A 17995-nucleotide genomic window follows, 5' to 3' on the forward strand; every position below is an offset into this window, starting at 1 on the left:
TAAACTGAAACGAATCTTTCTGCCACATGTCCAATAGTTCTGAAACATCAAAGGAGCTGCTCAACATTGTTATATGTATCAGATTTGATTGTAACAAATATTTTACATCATTGAAGAATGAAGAAAAATAAAGACTGACTACCTCTTCTAAAGGCGATTACAAAGAACTCTACCCATGCTAAGTGTAGCATCAGCTGGGATCCCAGAAACCATAACCAGCAAACTATGGCAATCAACACTCTTAATTATAAACTGCCCTATACATCTATGATCACATTTTGGGCCACACAGAAGATAAATAATGCATTTTGAGCATCTGGTATTTGTCCTTATGCCTATGTTGTAAAAGGAATCCAGATCTCAGATATACTTTGCAACAATATTATGCATTTGTGAAGAGAAGAAGGACCATTCTTATATAAGTAGTTGAGGCAGATAGTCTGAGATATTTGTCTAATTTGCCATTCATCACAATGGTCCAGGTGTCACTGGCTAATGTCAAAAGCTGCAATCCTGGACTTACTGACAGACTTGTCTGTCATTTTTTTCTCTGTTACTGGACTGCACATGGAGTTCAGGGGTGAGGTCCAGTTTCGCTGAGGTCCTCCAGTAAAACATTGGGCAGTTGCCTTTCAGATTCTGCAGGTTCAGACCAAGCAGAAGGTCTGAGACTCCACTGATGATAAGTGGATTTGCAGGGGGAAAAAACCAAACTGCTGGAGGAACTCAGTGGGTCAAACAGCATCTGTGGGGGAAAGGAATTGTTGACACTTCATGTCAAGACCCTACATCAGGACTGGAGAATGGAGAAGAAAGATAGCTGGTATAAAGAGGAGAGCAAAGAGGAAGATTGGTTAGTTCTTTTAGAAATAGTTTTGCTTAAGTTTAATGATTTTAATTACATATTTATGATTTTAGTGCTTATTGGATAACAATTCCTTTTCATTTCTTATAAAAGATCTTTTTAAATATTTGTAATTAGTTACTTCCATGTTAGTAGTCATTAAATGTCTCTGAAAATCACTGATAAGCTGGGGCAGCGCTTTGCCAGCTACCTAACCTTTCAGACATATCTTTGTGCAGAAATGCCACACTATGCCACTGCTTATATTCTGTTGCGTGCCAATAAGATAAGGCCTCCAGAATTTGGACAAAGGTTGCAGGTGATGACTTGTGGCAAGGGAATCAGAACAGCAAGATTTGCCTCATTACCGAAGTGTTCATCAAATAGGAAATTAGGTACTTTTCCTTGTAATTTGGGAGAGATAGATGCAGTGCACTTCTGATTTATTGAACTACAAGGTTGGAATGTACATTCTGGATTAGTGCAAGGCTGGATCATGTTCTTCTACGACTTCCAGCATTTTCATGAAAATTGCTTGGGGCATTAGGGATGATATTAGTCAACAGCATTGGTGCAAGTAGAATAAGAACACATTGTCAAGAGTTTGGAATACTGGCAATGACCGATTTGTACCATTATAGGTCAAAAATCCTCACATGGAACATACAGTGAAGCTACATTTATTACTGGAAACAAACTTTGCTTGCTAGTCACTAATTATACTATGTACATACAATTTCATCCAATCCACATGACTTTGCAACTTGCAGGATTATCTTAAAAGAATGGATTGCAGCAAGAAAAGGAAATGGTAGGATAGCACTAATTTTACTGAACTGTTAAGAATTTTAATCAGGACATGCGAGTTCAGATTCCACCACAGCAATGAAGAGGGAAATTTAAACACAGTTAATTACATAACTCTCGAATATAAAGCTTGTCTCATATTATGTCTATGAGACATGTAGCAATATTATGACTATTTCACCATTGGTAGTATCTACAGGAGGTGCTGCCTCAAGAAGGCAACATTCATCATCAAAGATCCCCACCATCCGAGCCATGCTATCTCCTCACGACTACCATTGGGCAGGAGGTACAGAAGCCTTAAGTCCCACACCAGGTTCAAGAAGAGCTACTTCCCTTCAACAATTCAGTTCTTGAACCAACCGACACAACCCTAATCACTACAGTTTAGCTACACCATGACCACTTTGATCACTTTGCACTAAAATGGACTTTGTGTGGACTTTGTGTTTTATTTGTTCTAATTGTGTTCTTTCTTGTAAAAATTGTGTATAATTTATGTTTAATTTATGTTTTTCTTGTGAATGCTGCTTATCTGATGGTATGTGCCTGTGATGCTGCTGCAAGCAAGTTTTTCATTGCACCTGTGCACACATCTACTTCTGCATATGACAATAAATTCGACATTGACCTTGACTTTAACTTTGAGACTTCCGGATATTCATGAAAGCCCATTTGATTCACCAAGGCTGAGTTGGGAAGGAAAACAGTTATCCTTACCTTAACAAAATGTCCTCTGGACCTCTAATAATGGGTTGACTCCCAAATCACCTCTCAAAATATATTGCCTTTCACTTGTCCACTATTACATCTGTCACTCGCTTTCCACGTTTGATAATCTGCCTATGTTGTCCTGAAGGCTTTACAATCCTCATTGTTGACAGTCCTACCGCTTTTGAGTCATTTGAACATTTTCAGATTGTAGCTCCATGCTGAATTTTAAATCTTGTATTTGTAGGTTCTTTCCTAATCTGAGCAACATTCATCTCCCCAAACTCTTTATATTCTTCCATTCAGTCCATTTTTCTATCCATGCTTAATTGGAAGAAACATTTGAACCAAGGACCTGTTTTTCTCCTCAAGGAGATGTAAAAAGATCCCACAGCTCTATGTTTTGGTTCTCCTGAAGTTGGTCAATATTTATCTCTCAGTCAAGATCACTAAAACTCATTATCCAGTTATTAGTTCATTGAGTTTGTGGAATTTTGCTGTGTGCAAATGTGCTGCTGTGTTTCTTTCAAGTGTCTTCAAAGTCATTTGGTTGTTGTAATGCAAGTTTACAGAGATGCTAAATAAATGCATATGTTTCCTTCCATATTGCTACATTTTTTCTGATTTGTGATCTCATTAACCCACCACCACTGTTGTCGCTGACCTGCATTGGCTCCTGATTAAGCAATAAATCCATTTTAGAATTGTCATCCTTTCATTCAAAACCCTTGTTTGAGCAGGCCCCTTCCTATCTCTGAATACTCCTCAACTCCTGTATTCTTAAAAGATTTCAGCACATGTCTAATTCTCACCTCCATTTCACCACGGACTTTAAATTTTCCTCCATTACTACTTAAAGTCCTAAGCTCCAAAATTTCCTGCTTAAACTTCTCTACTTCTTGTTTCTCCTTTAAGCTGTTTCTTGAAACTTTCCTCCTTGACTAAGCTTTTTGGATCCTGTCCTAGTATCGCCTTGCGTAGATCAGGTCAAGTTTTGTATGATAATGTTCCTTAGAAGTGCCTTAGGATGTTTTTGCAAGATCCTGTATAAATTGTTGTTGATGATATGATACACCTTATTTTTTTCCAACAAACTTTGTATGAGTCATAATATTGAACAACTTTTGAAAATCCATATATATTTATTGTATCCTCCTTACATATCCAATGTTGTGTTTACACAGCAACTATATTAACTTGTCAAAATCAATTTCTCATCAACAAATTTATTTTGGCTGTCCTTGTTTAACCCATGCACTTCTAAATAGTTAGTATATTTATCATTAAAGCATATTATATGATACTCTATCAGGTCTTGTAGATATGCCCCCGTTACTGCCTATCAGATCAGATATCAACTCTCTCCCAAACTGAAGAATGTCTCCTGAGTTTGTTGGAAAGTGATGTACTTGTCATCCCTGGGCATGAGCCGAGAAGAATCCTTCCAACTATTACTTATGGCCAACTTTAGCCAATAGAAAAATAATTTCGGATCATTTTTGTGTAATTGCAAGCACTGCTGGTAACAGCAATGCACTGATCCTGCTTCACATCCCTGATGACTTTCAGATTCATGATGCCCTGCATTTATAATCTACATTCAGAGCAGTTCTCGATTACTCTAAAGAGGCTTCAAGTACCATTTCAAATGCTCTCTGCTTTCACCTATGAACTCAACTTCCCTGAGCAATTATCTTAACAGAACTCTGTCTTGTGAATGAGTGACTAGCACGTTTTAGCTTTAGTTGGTTTATGACTCAATATTATACAGCAAAAAAATCATTAGTCATAATATTCTCAGTGGAGTACATCACATCGGCAGTCAAACAGGCTTGGAAAAAGGCTTTGTAGTCAGCATTGGCCTTGTGGTCTGAAACCTTTTTTAACAAATTCCCAAGGAAATTTTCTAACAGCTTTCATTCAACTTCCACTGGACATGAATCTAAAGTCAAAGACCATGGCAGTTATTCAATCATCATCCTGTAGGGAGACAATAACAGAAATTGGGCAACTTGGAGACTGCTGATGGAATGGAAGTTGAGGCTGAAATCTAGGTACCTTTCTGAGGTTCCATTTTCCCAATGCCAGGACAGTTTAATTTAATGTTGGGTAGTGGTAGTGTCATTTTTCAGTACTTTTACATCTTGAGTATTGTGGACAAAAAGAGATTTGTTTTCTATACCAAACAAGACATTTAATTTTATATAAAGATTACATAAGAAGGTGTTTCAAATGGATAATGTCTCTTTTATTGTTAATTTCAAAGTCCAATTATAATAATTTAAATGTTTGTTCATTGAAAATGTAATAATTAGATCACATTGAGGTTTACACTGCAAAACATAATACAGTAATCTTAAAAAGCTTCTGAAAACTCATTTTGTTTTAGGTCTTCACTATAAAACACCTATGATGTAAAACTATGTGATCAAGTTGAAACATATTAACCATTATAGGAACAACAGAACTGGATGTTTTTCTCACAAGTTCAACAATCTTCCTACTAAGTCCAAGACACTGAAGTGAATTTTCTGACTATGATTCATTTTGCCACTTCCACGGCTTTCTCATTAACACTTAATGGTCTGGGATAGCTTGCAGGTTTTTCAAAATTAACTTAAAAAAGACTTCTGCACAGATCAATGTAGCTGGACATTAGCACGTAAAATATCTCATCAGCAGTAGTTCTGGACATAACAAAAAGAAAGATCTTTCTCCCTCATGACAGGACTAGGGAATAATAATTCACTATCCCTCAGAATAGAAAGTGGTGATGATATTGAAAGAAATCCTTGAAAGTGAAATAATTCACAGTAGTTCAATTTTAAAAGTATAATTCTTATGATAACTGACAAAAGATGCTTAGATCCTTACATTTTAACGAGTGGCAATCAATATTTCTTGTTGTGAATTGTTTGCAAATTTTCTAAGATAAAGAGGTTCTGTTGAAGAAAAAAGATAACGTGCATCCTTTTTAAATCTGTCTTTTGCTTCTCATTCAAAATAAGTGAATATTAACAATTTGATTTAGTGTTAAGTCATGTTGCCTGTAACTTCAGTATGTACTTAATCTTACCATATGTGAGCAGAAGGATAAATAATATGACAAGTGAATAGAACAAAAGAACAAATGTCGAGGTTTCTGCAAATAGGTAAAAATGGTCTCCTTTGTTCTGATATGCAGTGAAAAAATCCATGCTGCATCAGTGAACCACAAGGAGTGCTATTCCACAAAATACCTCTTGTGTTTGGTTAATGCTAATTTGAAGATTATGCCAATAAAGACTGCTTCCTTTGATTAAGCAAACAGAGAAATAAAATACCAGTCAAACCAGCTGTTAATGCACAAATGGATGTACAATGGTTATTAAAATTATCTCAAAGATGTACCTTTGTGGTTCATTTAAATCTTTTGAATTAGAATCAGAATATTAATCATTGTGTAGACCTAAATTAAATGTGGTTAGGCCCCTTAAGAGTTTTCACCAAATTTTCCTGCCTATTTCATTTATTGGGTCTTCTTTGTAGGCTGTTTTGCTCTGTAATTGCTCTGCTCCTTTGTTCGTGGCTTTAAGCACAGTGTAATTTTTACCGTATCATAAGTTCTGATTGAGTAGTTTGATGTTCTTCTAGTAAAAATAGTGTACAGCTGGGGCACAATAAGATTTGGCAGTACTAGCATTTACAAAGCTTTAATGATATCAAATCTATTTACAATAAGAGCCTCCATTGTCCCTAAAAGATAAAACTTAAATGTATACCAGATGATGATTTGAAATGTGATTTAACTGGCACATACTGCAATTCACAATTTTACTGAATGCCATTTAGTACAAAGAGAAACAATATCTTTAATAATTAAATAAATAACAATACTGCCATAAATGTTGCACTTAACTTTATTTCTTATATATGTACTTCACTAAAATATTAAAATGATTTTAAACAAATACTTATGATTTGTAATTGGGTTTTGTAAATTGGTTTTCAAGTAAAATCAGTAACAGGAATTGTCCTATACAAAACAATTAGGAGTCTCCTTAAATATTAATACAGATTGACAGGTTTAGATGGACAGCTGATGTCACTGGTTTATCAATACATCTGCAGAAAGACTGACTAAAATACCACTGTCTTACGTCTGATCACAAGTTGTGCGAACAGAAACAGACATAGCCATTCCACTAGTTTATTTTATTGGATGTGAGTCATCTTTTTACATAATACTCTGTATTTAAAAACAGAACAGCCAAATGTTTGCATCAGTCCCTCACTTTCTCGAACATGTGGTGAGTATTAGAAAAGCAACATATTTGAGTGCACACTGCCCATCCATTCACTGTTAATCTACCATGCCGTCCATTTTGCACTGGAAACGATGAGGATGACAATGCAAGAAGTAGTAATTATTTTTTTAAATCGTATTTCTGTGCAATGTTGGTTAGCATAATTTTAGTGATGTATAGCAGAGATATTCCTGTTTAAATGTCTCTTAGAGTAGGTTGAAGCCGATGTTACAAGTATATTTGCTATTTCTACTGGCTTAAGCATGCATGTGATTAAAGATAACGGTAATCAAATATTTAATGCTGGCACCTCAGCTTATCCTTTCTTCCGTACTATATCACTTCTTGTCTGCCAAGGAGAGGCAGCTGCAATGTAGGTCATAATTTCTATGATACTGCAGTGAGATTGTACAGCAAAATCAGTTTGAATGTGTTGGAGTAGATAAGTACATGTGTCATGTGTGTCTACTTGAGATTATTTACAAATATATAGAAATGAAGCACAGAGACCGAGATCTAATTGACCTGCAACAGTATGCTGCTTCAGTATGATTATTTTTGAGTTATCTGTATTAGTCTTGCTGCGAACTAGACAGAGTGCTATAGATTGACAGTGACGTTTCTGCCACTTCAATTATGACCAAATGCCTCAATTAGGATGTATCCTAACCATTATTCTCTTCATTTGAGTTAGTGCCAAGTCTGCTTGTCGGGGTCATGGGAGGGAGGGAAGCCACAAGTCAGGTCTGCATGGCAGGAGGCCCAGTGGTGCAGCAGTCCTGCTGGGGAAGGTGTCAGAGGTCCACTCGGAGGACCAGGGCTGTCAGTCAACAGCATTCGAGAAGATGGCAGTTCTCAGTAGGGGTTAAATCAAAGTAGAAACACTTAGCTATGTTTTTAAGGGTTTTTATTGTATATGGAATGGTTTGCCTTTGCTTCAAAAAAACTATTATTTCTTCACCAAGGTAATATTCAAGGATATGTATTTATGTTATCTTTTCACATGAGATCTCGGGAAAACATAATGAATGGTGCAAGCTTTTTTTTGTATATAATAGCTTATTGATTCGATTGGTTGCATCTCTGTAAAAGTGATTGACAACATGCCCAACTGTTGCGTTTGACTGTATGAGCTAATACCAAAATAATTTTGTAATCTAATGAAGTTGGCATTGTGCTTTTATAACATTCAACCTGCTAATTGCTAGGTATTCAATAGTCACTAATTATTTTTCATATGTATTCCTCTTAAAGACATACAGCAAACTGCAGGGTTTTTGCTAACATAGGCTATTCATGTTGACAGTGAGCTAACTGCAGGACCAGTATTGACATTTTTTCAGTACTTGTGATTTATGAGCTGTGAATTCTAGCTGGAACATTTTATTCTCAAAATCCACATATTCAGGTTTCCAAGATGCAAATTATTTTTTGTACGTTAGGTAGCCCAGCAAGAATGACGTTTGGTGATGTCCTATTGAACTGATATTGTTATGTATCCACTGGTTTGTATGTATGGTATTCACATTCACACAATACAAACAATCTTAAACAGATACAAAAAAAATCTTTACTGTATACAATGCACAAGTAAAGGCACAAATATGACTTGGATTAGAGGTCATACAACACTTCTAGAAATTGTAAACTTGTGAAATACAAATAGTGAGTGAATTGAGAGCTGTGTCATTGATACACTGTCCATTGTATTATAACATTAAATATTTCTCATTATTACTGTATCTTTGATGCATCTCCCTAATAAAGGAAGTTGTTTATCAAATATATCCTAAGTACCACAAACAATTTATGATTTATTATATTATTGAGCCATTTTATTTCACCTAAGGACTCATTTTAAACACTTTGTAAAACTGCAATCTATTTTGTACGATCAGCATTAACATTTTTCTTACCTAAAACTATTATTTGCAAGTCAGCAAATCATTTTCAGCTCAGGCCATTAACTAATTTAAGAGTTCAGATATACATGAAACTGAGCAATGCATATATGGCCCAATGCCTTAAACTGTGCTATTTTTATATTGGAGGAATTGTTGTAGTCAAAAACTGTTTCTTCTGCTTCCTCAATGTAAAGATAACAATACATAGAATCTGTTCTCTTTTTTTCTCTTTAGAGTCAGAAAATGATTTTGTACAAAAAGAGTAGTTAGACTGGAAATCACTGTGCACAATATCATATGAATACTTAACATCTAAAAAGCTAAATGGGTTAAACTTATCTTTAAAATGGAAGAGAAATAGTTTGGTGTGGATACGTTAAGAACTTTGATAACTACTTGCAGGAATTTCGAGGCTTGTATGTTTCAGTTAAAACAATAAAAAAATTATTTTGATAATAATATCCCACTTCAAGCACATGCTATCAGCTAAATTTAGGTGGAAAATGCAAATTGTAATCTTGGAGCATCCTTGATCTATGTACAAATATATTTGCAATTGCACTTGGGAGATGCTGGTGAAAATATTAAACCAAGTGGACTCTTGTACATATTTCTTTCACTTCCCATTAATTTTAGCAGTTCTCCGCTTTCTAACTGCATCTGTTTATTTGTCAAAATTAGCAAACTATTGAAATATTACATGTATGTGATGGTGCTGTGAATGGCATTTAAGGGGACAATTGCCTCCAAGAGTTGCTTTTTACATATGGACCACTGTTTTATTCTCACATTAAGATATTAATCTTGTGGGCAGGAATGTTATAAAATAAATGACTTGTATATATACTCAACTTGAAATAAAATGCTGGCCATGAAGCTTTGATTTGCTGAAAGCAGTCATGTGCTGCACGTGGAATAATAACTAACTGCTGGCAAATTAGAGGGCTGTAATTGAACTGAAAGATTATTATCAGCTCATTAAACAACGAGAGTAAACCTTGAACAAAGATTATCTGAAATCAACCATTGAATTGCAACCTTATCTCTGTCCAGCATGTATTGTTTTATATTGTATATACTAAATTTAAAGATTATGTTTCTAAAAAATATACAAACCTGCTGCATTAACAAAAACACCCATTGTTCTGTCCACCTTATGAAATGATGCACATTGAAATGAAATGCTCATGGCAAAATGATGTAGGGAAAAGAATATTATTCCATTTGACCTGAAAGATGGTACCATTATTTAATAGAACCGGTGGTAAAATTAGCTAATTTCTTAACTAGCACTGTATATATTAGTAATCAATCCATATCAAAAAATAAATCTGAGTCTTGAATTCTGTCTGGAATCAATTCACAGTGATTATCTGTAGTAAATGCATTTGAACAAAAAATATTGAGTAAAAATCTTACATATCAAAGTCGCTTAATCGATGATATCACAGTAGCATTAGTTGGCTTGGAAATGAAATTAAATATATATTAAATGCAGGTACTGATTTATAACTACACCACTGTCCCTTACACTAAATGCAACTTAAAGCATATTACAATGTTTGAATTTTCCACATGCTGTGGTTAGAATTGACCACAGGTAACCCCCAAAGTGCATACTTCACAAGCTTGCACTAACTTAATATTTTTTTTGCAAATTTTGTTTAAATACTTTATACACACATGGCTGCAGCCTTTTGCAGCATTGATAACTGATTTCTTTCAAAAGTTCATCGGAGGTTTGATGTAATTTTTAAAAGAATTATAAAGTGGAAAGACCATGTCCAATATTATTTTTATACAAAGTGATTAAGGCTACAATTGATAGTGAGATCTAGCAAGTGGAGGTTTGATCCACATAACACATTATACGAATGAACAAGAAGTGCTGTTAGAATAACTTATGCAAGTGAAGGAGGTTCATTTTAACTTTACACTACAGTGTCAAGCAGGCAATAGTGAATTGGCAGCACATTTATTTCAAATGAGAGAATTTTGAATGATCTTCCAACTCACTGTCACTTATTTTACACTATCATAAAATGTTAAAATGACCCCAAACAATAACAATTGCAAGCTTTTTTTCTTGGGGGAAAGCCCTTCTTTAACATTTTATCTATCAATTTTTTTTCATTACGGTCCTGAGAGGGAACATGGCAAGAAACACTCAAGAAAAGAATCTTTTTTATTATTCCAGATCTAGCGTATCCTGACACAAAACACTGCACTGGCTTAACAAGGCACCAGGGCCTAGCCACCTGGAATGGAACAAGAATTAGATAACACAACAAACATCCAACAACCAACATCTGAGAAAATACAGTCAAAGCCCCTCACAAATACTCAGAACAACTGAATTAGCTAAATGAAATGTGGAGATATGATGGGAGAGTCAGCAAAGAGAGAAAGCAACACATTGCTGTGGGACCACTTCCAATGTAATGGGTATAGACTGTTATTGTGGAGAGCATTTCTGCTACTGAAAGTGAGTTATACTCTCTCAGCAAATTCTTAATCGATAACAAAGTCCACTGCAGAGTGTGCAAACTAATACACATGAAGAGCTCAAGCAAGGTCTTCAGAGACTGCCTCTGGAACTATCTATATACAGATGACACAACCCTTAAAAGGGTGACAGCATTAAAGCAATAATTATTGTTCACACAGACCATGGTTCTCAATTATGGAACTAAAAGTTGGAGAGAATTGGTTAGAACCCAGCATAACAAGCAGCTGAGGAGTTCATCTCATATAAATGTATCATAAATCAGGAGCAATGTAATTTTCAAATAATCTCCTCAAACATCAGAATAGTGCCTTGCAAGCCTCACATATGATGAACACCTGCATTGCAAAGCCCAATGCAGTGAGAGGATGATAATGTGTATCACCTGCAGACGGTGTATGGGGAATGAAGGCATTGCTCTAATGCTTCTTGGCTTTTAATTCTATGCTGTTACATGTCTTTTGTGTGAGCTGAAGAATTTGTTCCATTTCCAGTATGAGTTTCATGAAAACCTCAGACCAAATATAAAAGTGCATAATACAATGATACTAATGTTATGTTGGCTCTCTTTTCTTTATGAGGAGGCTTTCATAGACTGGATGTAAGAAGACCACCATCAGGACATGGGCTCTTAAATGGACTTTGGTAGGTCTTCCCCATTGGTTATGGTCATTTTTTTAATGAATGTCCTGCAGACTGTCCAGAAATCCAGGATGACTCTATCAGCTTAATATATGTCACCAGCATAAAACTGTTGTTTGCAAGAAGAACACCAACAGTAAATTGGCAACATACAGATATAAGTGTTGGTAATATCATCCATTATAAAGTCAAGAAAATAATAGGTAAGTTGGTCACCAAACCAATTTCTTCTCTTTTCTCACTGGAAGACATCTCATACAATGTCAGCACATTGGTGCATTACGCAAAAGCACCAGGGCTCATTGTTGGCTGGAATATGCCCAACTATAAGCTCATAAAGGTGTAGTGGGCAATATTTTCAGTAGTGACTTGACTTCCTGTCCTACTGAGGCATGACTCCAAATAAGAGTCAACACTAGAGTTGTGAAGTTGCATGAACCTTGGCATGAGCACGTAATGATTATATGACATGTACCAAAGTAATATTTTACTTTCCTACAAACATATGGAAATGGTGAAGGGATATGTCTATACTGGTACCTCACTTAACACTCGCAATGTGTTCCAGGGAAGTGCACCAGCCCTCATGTACTACAGTTTCATTGGCCATTGACATCATGCACTCTTATTGGCCAAGCAAATGTGAACATTATGGCTGTGTTTGACAAGCTGTCTGGACACATTTGACAACCTGGTAAACTGGTAGGTTTAGATGACTTTATTTCTCTGTTTTAGTTTTCTAGTAGATCTTAGTAAACATATTTCCCTTCAGGCCAAGAATCCTATCATAGATTGGCTCTTTATGGGTCATTTGGCTCCAAACTTCTAGGAACTGAGACATAGGTACTCCCCACCCATTTTAGGAATGTAATCCTGGGAAAGCCAATGTAAAGCAGACCTAAACTGAGAATGTTTGTAATTATCTGGACCAATGACATCAATAAAGTGGGTGTGAATGCAAACAAGAAGCTAGCCCACCTCCTGACACACCAAAACCTTTTCACCATCTCCAAAGAACAAATTATGAGTGTGATGGAATACTCTCCTTTTGCAGCTCCAAAAATTAGCAGTAAAAAAATGAAAATTCTTGTCCAGTTGCATGAGTTTGTAATAACTTTGACCCTGATTTACAGATCTCTTGTATGAAGTGACCTCAATTCAGTCAGAAGCAGGTCTGGCTCCCTCTTGGAGGAATACAGTGAATCAACATTCAGTGTAGGGCCAAACAACTTGTCTCATAGATTCACTGGGAAATAAAGAATCACCTGACGGTCAATTCTGGTTTTACACAACATGGCTCCTTAATTTAACCAGTTGAAATTATATGTTCAACTACACTCAGATTTATCCAAGGTGTCAAGGAAACAGAATGTTGTAAATAAAACCTGGATACACTCATTAGATCATGCAGCGTCTGTGGAGGAAGAAGTAGAGTTACTATTTCAGACTATTGAACCGTCATCATTTTGAATCCTGAACTGTTTATTCTATTTCTCTTCAAATGTGACCAAATCTGATGAGTGTTTTTACCTCTGATTAATCCAGCCAGATAATGTGTGCCGCTTCTCCTTCCCATGCTTCAAAATACAACAACAGAAACAACTGGCATCAATCTAGTGCCTTTAATTTGATAAGAAGTTTCACAGCATTATCTGATAACATTTGACAGCAAGTCATTTATGGAGATGTTGGAACAAGTCATTGAAAGCTTAGTCAAAAAAATACATTTTAAGAAGAATCTTAAAGGATGGAGTGAGGAATAGGAGGTTAGAGAAAGAATTCCAGAGCTTAAGATCCAGACAGCTGGTATGAACAATAACTATGTAATAAAAATGGGGGATAGCCAAGAGTCCAGAATTGGAGGATGTAGTGCATAGTGTTCTGCCTTACCCCCTTCCTTTGTCGACCCTGGTACATTTCTATCATTTAAAGAGTGTTCCAGGACAAACTGCATAACTTTGACTCCAGCATTTTGAAAATTATCAAATTGATCAGAGACCACTCTACTTTTCCAATTTCCCCCTAGGCTTTGCTTCCCATGTGACATTGTCTGATCTTTTAACCTTGTCTGGAAATTTTCCTGCCATTCTTATATGGTCCTTACAAATTTGAAAACCAGCAGTGACCATTCTGGGTCCTGTAAAACTTCAGTCCTTGATCCTAATTGAGTTTAAACAGCACCTTTAAAAATGTCTTGGAATCAACAAATCTCCTTTATTCCTTACCCAATGTAATTTCCCAAATTACAACAGGAGATGGGAAGGGCATGTAAGAGAGGCAATGTTATGGTGGTCATGGGGGACTTCAATATGCAGGTAGACTGGGAAAATCAGGTTGGCACTGGATCCCAAGAGAAGGAATTTGTAGAATGCCCACGAGATGGCTTCTTAGAGCAGTTTGTGCTTGAGCCAACTAGGGAAAAGACAATTCTGGATTTGGTGCTGTGCAATGAACCAGATTTGTTTAGAGAGCTTAAGGTAGAGGAACCATTAGGAGGCAGTGATCATGATATGATATAACTAACCCTGCAGTTTGAGAGAGAGAGAAGCTAAAATTGCTTGTATTGGTATTACAGTTGGGTAAAGGTAACGACAGAGGCATGAGAGAGGAGCTGATCAAAGTTGATTGGAAGGGGACCCTAGCAGGTATGACAGTGGAGCAGCAATGGCAGGAGTTTTGGGAGTAATTCAGAGGATGCAGGATCATTTCATCCCAAAGAAGCATTTTAAAGGGAGGGTGAGGCAACCGTGGCTGACTAGGGAAGTCAAAGACAGCATAACAGCAAAACAGAGGGCATACAATATTGCAAAAATTAGTGGGAAGCTAGAGGATTGGGAAGCTTTAAAAACCAACAGAAGACAACTAAAAATTCAATAAGGGGAGAAAAGATGAAACATGAATGTAAGCTAGCCAATAATATGAAAGAGGGTACCAAAAGTTTTTTCAGATATATAAAAAGTAAAAGAGAGGCAAGAGTGGACATTGGACCACTGTAAGATGACACTGGAGAAGTAGTAATGAGGAACAAAGAAATGGTGGACAAACTGAGTAAGTATTTTGCATCTTTCTTCACTGTGGAAGACACCAGCAACATGCCAGACATTTGAGAGAGTCAGAGGGCAGAAGTGAGTGTAGTCGCTATTACTAAGGAGAAGGTGCTTGGGAAGCTGAAAGGTCTACAGGTGGATAAGTCACCTGGACTGGATGGACTACGCCCCGGCGTTCTGAAAGAGGTAGCTGAAGAGATTGTGGAGGCATTAAGTAGTGATCTTTCAAGAATCACTACAGTCAGGAATGGTTCCAGAGGACTAGAAAACTACAAATGTCACTGCACTCTTTAAGAAGGGAGGGAGGCAAAAGACAGGAAATTATAGGCCAGTTAGCGTGACTTTAATAGTTGGTAAGATTTTAGAGTCCATTATTAAGGATGAGGTTTCAGGGTACTTGGAAGTACATGATAAAATAAGCCAAAGTCAGCATGATTTTCTTAAGGGGTGATCTTGCCTGACAAACCTGTTGGAATTCTTTGAGGAAGTAACAGGCAGAATAGACAAAGGAGAGTCAGTAGATGTTGTTTACTTGGATTTTCAGAAGGCCTTTGACAAGGTGCTGCACATGAGGCTGTTAAACAAGATAGGAGCCCATGGTGTTACAAGAAAGGTACTGGTCTGGATAGAAAATTGGCTGACTGGCAGAAGGCAAAGAGTGGGAATAAAGGGGGCCTTTTCCGGTTGGCCGCCAGTGACTAGTGGTGTTCCGCAGGGGTTAGTGTTGGGTCCACCACTTTTCACATGTGTTCATGATCTGGCTGACAGAATTGATGGTTTTGTGGCCAAGTTTGTGGATGATACAAAAATAGGTGGAGAGGCAGGTAGTGTTGAGGAAGCAGAGAGTGTGCAGAAGGACTTGGACAGGTTGGGAGAATGGGCAAAGAAGTGGCAGATGGAATACAGCGTAGGGAAGTGTATGGTCATGCACTTTGGTAGAAGTAATAAAGGTGTAAACTATTTTCTAAACGGGGTGAGAATTCAGAAATCAGAGGTGCAAAGGGACTTGGGAGTCCTAGTACAGGATTCCCTAAAGATTAACTTGCAGGTTGAGTCTGTAGTAAGGAAGGCAAATGCAATTCATTTCGACTAGAATATAAAAGCAAGGATGTAATGCTGAGGCTTTATAAGGCATTGGTCAGACCACATTTGGAGTATTGTGAGCAGTTTTGGGCCCCATATCTAAAGAAGGATGTGCTGGCATTGGAGAGGGCCCAGAGGAGGTTTATGAGAATGAATGATCCCCAGGGTGAAAGGGTTAATGTATGAGGAGCATTTGATGGCTCTGGGCCTTTACTCACTGGAGATAAGAAGAATGAGGGGCTATCTCATTGAAACCTACCGAATATTGAAAGGCTTGGATAGAGTGCACATGGAGAGGATGTTTCTAGTAATGGGAGAGTCCAGAACCAGAGGGCACAGCCTCAGAATAAAAGGATGTCCCTTTAGAACAGAGTTGAGGAGAAATTTCTTTAGTTAGAGGGTGGTGAATCTGTGGAATTCATTGCTACAGACGGCTGTGGAGGCCAAGCCATTGGGTATATTTAAAGTGGAGGTTGATAGGCTCTTGATTAGTAAGAGCATCAAAGGTTACAGTGAGAAGGCAGAAGAATAAGGTTGAGAGGGAAAGTAATTCAGCCATGATCAAATGGCAGAGCAGACTCGATCAGTCGAATGGCCTAATTCTGCCTCTATGTCTTATGGTCTTATGGTAAGTTTGAAGTTGCACTCGGAGTACATCGAAATTAGGCAAAACCATTTAACCCACTCTAATTGTCCATGTGGGCAGAATTCTTAGGGCTATAGGAATCATGGAATCAATCCTTGTGCTAATTCACTCATGGAGAGTTCAATCATTCTTTCTGAAGAGAAGACAAGATTTCTCTCAACGTCGTAAATTGTGACTGTTCAACTGCTCTCCACTCTTTGATTGAAATTGGCTTATATAAGCTAAAAGGCCTTGATCTTTATGAATAAATATTTCTTGCTTGGAAACAAAGGCCTTCTAGAGGCACTGAGCTTTGTCATTCTCATTATCAAATATCACATATGTAGCGCAATACATTCATGCAATTTACATCATTGACGTGTATTTCCCAGTAAATTATAGTTGCTTTATCAATCAGTTTTTGATGCAATATATGCTGGATGATAGGAACGCAGTGAGGCCAACTTGTTGGTTCACAGAACGGGATGATTGACCTCATCAAATCTTGCAGGATTTGGTCTATTTACATATTTCTAGCAAGCTTCTAACATCAATCATACTTGTCATTAAGAACTTGCTATTTGGGGGATGAGATTTAGTTAGTTTAAAGAGGTTGGTTCCCAGACAGAAAGCAAAGAGTGTGAATACATGAATCCTTCTCGGGTTTAGTGGGATTGGTACCTGTGCCCCAGCTACTCACAATCCATATCAATGATTTGGCTGAAGGGATCAAATTCCATATTTCCAAATTTGCTGATAAACAAAATTAAGCAGGAATGCTTGTAGGGAGGAGGAAGAGGTTTCAATGGATAAAAACCAGCGAAGTGAATGGGAGAGAATGTGGCAGATGAGATACATTGTGCAAAAATGCATGACCATCCATGTTAGTGCACAAAACAGAAAAGCAGAGTATTCTTTAAATGCTGATAGGTCTGGAAATATTGACGTTCAAAGCGACCTAGGTACCCTTGTACACCAGTCAGTGAAAGCTAACTCCATATGAAGGTCAGAAGATGATACTTTCCCTAATGATTGCACAATGCTCAATTTCATTTGCAACACCTCAGAAAGGGGAGCAATCCATGCCTGCAAGACCGAAACAATATTCAGGCATTTTCTGATAAATGGCAGGTATCACTTGTGCCACAAAAATGCCAGACCATGATCATTTCAAAGAGACTCTAACCACTTCCCTTAACAACTTATGGCATTATCATCTTTGAGTCTCACACATTCAGAACTCGAGGGGTCACCATTGATCACAAAATCATTTGGTGGGTGAAATCATCGGAGTGGGTGTAAAAGTAATCCAGAAGCTAGGTATCCTGTGGTGGGTGACTCACCTCCTGACACACCAAGACCTTTCCACCACCTGCAAACAACAAATCTGGAGTGTGATAGAAAACCCTCCTTTTGCCTGGATGAGTGCAGCTCCAAAAACTCGCAAGATACTCGACACTATCCACTGCAAAGCAACTTGCTTGATTTCTACTTCTTACTGCACGCAAGACATTCACACCCTCCATCCCTGGTGCACAGT

The sequence above is a fragment of the Pristis pectinata genome, chromosome 1 (assembly GCF_009764475.1).
Source record: "Pristis pectinata isolate sPriPec2 chromosome 1, sPriPec2.1.pri, whole genome shotgun sequence".
In the NCBI taxonomy this organism is placed as follows: Eukaryota; Metazoa; Chordata; class Chondrichthyes; order Rhinopristiformes; family Pristidae; genus Pristis; species Pristis pectinata.